This window comes from Cervus elaphus, chromosome 4, assembly GCF_910594005.1.
Source record: "Cervus elaphus chromosome 4, mCerEla1.1, whole genome shotgun sequence".
NCBI classification, from domain to species: domain Eukaryota; kingdom Metazoa; phylum Chordata; class Mammalia; order Artiodactyla; family Cervidae; genus Cervus; species Cervus elaphus.
In genome coordinates this window covers 45796634-45800720 of record NC_057818.1, presented here as the reverse complement: position 1 = coordinate 45800720, position 4087 = coordinate 45796634, and the positions used below count along the sequence as shown (strand labels likewise).

Sequence of the window (4087 nt, the reverse complement as noted above, 5' to 3'; positions counted from 1 at the left end):
GGGCAGGGAGGCCTGGTGTGCTTCAGTCCATGGGGTTGCAAAGAGTCAGACACAACTTACCGACAGAACAATAAAGAGTAATACAGGAAAACAATCCTTGATCTAAAGATCTTTTATCTGTGCCACTACAATTACCAAATGAGGCCTCCTGAATGATGGCCCACAACAGACTGCATGCATGTGACCTTGAAGATAGTCTGTTCTCAACTTTATTGACTTTTCAGGAAATTAATGCTTATGTAAATTTCTCACAGTCAGTAAGTATCAAGAGAAGGCCAGAGCACAAGCCCTCTGAGGTCCTGGTCAGGTCCTCTGGTGGCTGCTGCCCTGTCCTGCTTTCGTCACAATCTCTATTCTTGACCTGCTCAGTGGCTGCCCTTCGGCTAGTCTCCTGAGCCTGTTTCAGGAGCCCTGCCTTCTCTCCTACAAGCTGGCCTGGAAGTTCTAGTAGACAGTTGACCGAATCCTACCACCTGGTTACTTTGACATGATCTTATATCAAACTTGAATTTATCAAGATTCTGCCAGTCCAGAAGTCTTACTCAGCTTGGTGGTCCTAAACACCCAACTCCCAGGGGCCCCTGGCAGGTAGAATCTCAAGAGGACCAGGCAACATAAGTACCTTGTGGTCCATGCATCCTGCCTTCCTGTGCCCAGAAGAGACCGCTGTGAGTGGAAGAGTGAGAAGGGGCAGGTTCTTAGCAGCATCTAGGTGATCCTGGTTTTAACAGTCTGAAGCAGAGGCATGGCCTGGCTTGTCAAGACATTGTTAAAGAACTCAATATGTTACTTACTTCATCGAGTGAACTTTCTTCTTTTAATACCTCTTGCCTTGGCCTTCTTTGGCTATTGTTACCTGAATCCAAGAAGCCAGAAGTTGGAAAGCATCCTAACCTGGGCAAGCAAGGTTCTTAGAAAAACCCATGATGAACAAGATGTAAGATTATCAAGCATGTTGAATCTCCAGCCAGATGTACTAACACCCCCTAGGAAAGATGTCCTTCCTGTGACCCCCTGGCTGGCTCCCATCATCTGAGACAGGACTTTCAACACCGACATCCTGAATGAACAGTTCCAGCTTCAGAATATCACCACTGGATTAACTGTGTTTGTTGTAAAAAAATACATTTTCCACCTGAAGCTATTCCTGAAGACAGCAGAGAAGTACTTCATGGTGGGACACAGGGTGAACTACTACATCTTCACTGACTGGCCAGACTACTTTCCTCGCATTCCCCTTCAGAAAGGACGGCAGATTGTCATCCTCAAGGTCCAGAGCTGTGACAACTGGCAGGAGATCTCCATGCACTGCATGGAGGTGATCAGAAATTTTACTGAGCAGCGCTTCTACGAGGAGGTGAATTACCTTGTATGTGCAAATGTGGACATGAAGTTTAGTGATCACTTGGGCATGGAGATCCTCTCCTCCTTGTTTGGCACCCTGCATTCTTACTTCTATGAGCTTAGTCGAGAAAACTTCCCCCATGAATGCCAGCCTCAGTCACAGGCCCATATTCCTGAAGATGAGGGAGGCTTTTATTACACAGGGGCCTTATTTGGGGGGTCCGTGCCAGAGGTTTACAAACTCACCAAGGCCTGCCATGAGATGATAGTGATCGATCAGGCCAATCTCATCGAGGCCACGTGAAATGATGAGAGCCACCTGAACAAATACCTGCTTTATACCACAAACCCACCAAGATCCTCTCCCCTGAGTACATGTGGGCTGAATAGAAATCAAAGGGTGTCTGGGATGAGCAAGTCCAGGTGTGCCTTACAACATAAAGAGGATTAGATTTAAAACTGTCAACTAATTGCCACAAAATCAGGATTACCAAAGGAAGCTTCCAGAAAGGACTCAGAGAGAGGTGATGGCCAGGCAGTCATCTTCCTCCAGACATTAAATTAAAACCAGTTTTATAAGAAAGAGTGTAACTCTACTTCCTTTCGGAGAAGGCAATGGCACCCCACTCCAGTACTCTTGCCTGGAAAATCCCATGGATGAAGGAGCCTGGTGGGCTGCACTCCGTGGGATCGCTAAGAGGCGGGCACGACTGAGTCACTTCACTTTCACTTTTCACTTTCATGCATTGGAGAAGGAAATGGCAACCCACTCCAGTGTTCTTGCCTGGAGAATCCCAGGGATGGGGGAGCCTGGTGGGCTGCCATCTATGGGGTCGCACAGAGTCGGACACGACTGAAGCGACTTAGCAGCAGCAGCTACTTCCTTTTCCTTTTTTTTTTTTTTGAGAGAAACTGCTAATGCCTCTCACCATCTCCTGAAAATTCAGACAGGCTTGTCCTCTCTCCCCAACTCTTCATACACCAAACACACACCTTAGGCTGGCCTGATTCCAGAACTCAAGCACACTTCCTGAGTTGGCACCACCTTTAGCTTCTATGTGCTCCTGGCACCCTTCAGGATGGAGGAGGCCGAGGTCAGAGGCTGGGGCGGGGGGAGTGGGGAGTCTTAGCTTGCCCTGGTGTTTCAGTGATCAGAGATGAGATTTTTTTCCAGGACAAGTAAAAATGCTCCTAGACACAAAGGCTCTTGTTTGTGTCTAGACAGGAGTCTTGTGGTCTGTGTGGGAGTTGGAAAAGGATTTCCAGATGTGAGGCAGAATGAGAGGAGAATTTAGTTTATTCGAGTGGAAGACACAGAAAAGTGGGCCAGCTCAAAGGTGATCCAAACCCTTTGGCAGGCTAGCAGCCAATTTTTATAGCCTCAAGACAGAGAAAATTCCTATTGGAATGGTGGCATTAGGTGATTGATTAGGATGCTATAAGGTGGGTAATAGGGTAGGTATTTTACCTAGTATGGGGTCAGGGAATTGGCTGGTTTAGATACAGAGGCTCATGGCAATGGTTGCTATGGGGCTTGGTCAGTTCCAGAGATTTTTATCCTGTGACCTTTGTATAGGGCTCCAGACACCCCTCTCTGGCTACTGCTCTGGTCCAGACCTCATGGTTACTCTTGGATACAGGCTAGCAACTTTTTCTCAAGATCTCCCACTTTCATTTTCATTACCACCCCCATGTCCACTCTACCCTAAGCTGCCTTTGGGAACCTTTTTTTTTTTAAATGGGGTTCCCCCAAAATGTTTTAATTTCTTTTATAATGAGAGCTGATTTTTGCTGTGTACTTTGTTGCATTTTCTTTTCTTTTTTAAAGAAAAAGAAGAAAGTGAAGTTGCTCAATGGTGCTCAACTCTTTGTAACCCCATGGACTGTAGCCTGCCAGGCTTCTCTGTTCATGGGCATCTCCAGGCAAGAATACTGGGGAGGGCTGCCATTTCCTTGACCCATCTTGACCCAGGGATCGAACCAGGCCTCCTGCATTGCAGGCAGACTCTTCACCATCTAAGCCATCAGGGAAGCCTTTTTTTTTTTTTTTTTTTAATTAGTGTATAATTGCATTACAATGTTGTGTTAGTTTCTGCTGTACACCGGAGTGAATCAGCTACATGTATACATATGTCCCGTCTCTTTTGGACTTCCCTCCCACCTCTGGGAACCTTTTAAAGCCCTAGCTCTAGGTTCAAAAGCTTCTAATGTCTACCATCCCATTCAGATAAAGCCCTAACTGCTCAACCTGCCAACCACTCCAAATCTATTTCCTGTAGACAGGAGACTAGATAGGAGACTGGCCCCAGGTTTCCCAAATACTCCACTCAAATGCACTTCCAAGCCTTTGCACACCATGGTCCCTCTGCCTGTAACATTATTTCACTTCAGTCACATCCAAGTATCTGAAATGGGGGATAACCCTGCCCCCGGGACCCCCCCTCCCCCACCATGTATCAAGTCCTGCAGAAACTGCCTGACTTGAAAGTGAAGGGGCAGGCACCACCCATTCGGGTCTTTAGGATTCAGAGGTGGCAGTTCCCATGGGTGAAGATTTGGAGAATGCAGTTTATGCGATTTCCATCAGGGAAACCACCACCAGCCAAGCCCATTGGCAGAGCTGAGCAGGGAGGGGCAGGTCACCAGGCCTGGGTGCTCAGCCAGACCCTCATCCCCTTCTGCCTCAGCCAAGCAGCCACCACAAGAGGCACTCTCACCAAGCCTCTCACCAACCACCTCCAGC

At 47.5% G+C, this 4087-nt stretch overlaps 1 pseudogene; it reads left to right on the top strand.

Annotated features, from left to right (window-relative positions):
• The first annotated feature begins 952 nt into the window (after positions 1-952).
• LOC122692749 lies at positions 953-1734 on the top strand (annotated as a pseudogene).
• Positions 1735-4087: the final 2353 nt, after the last annotated feature.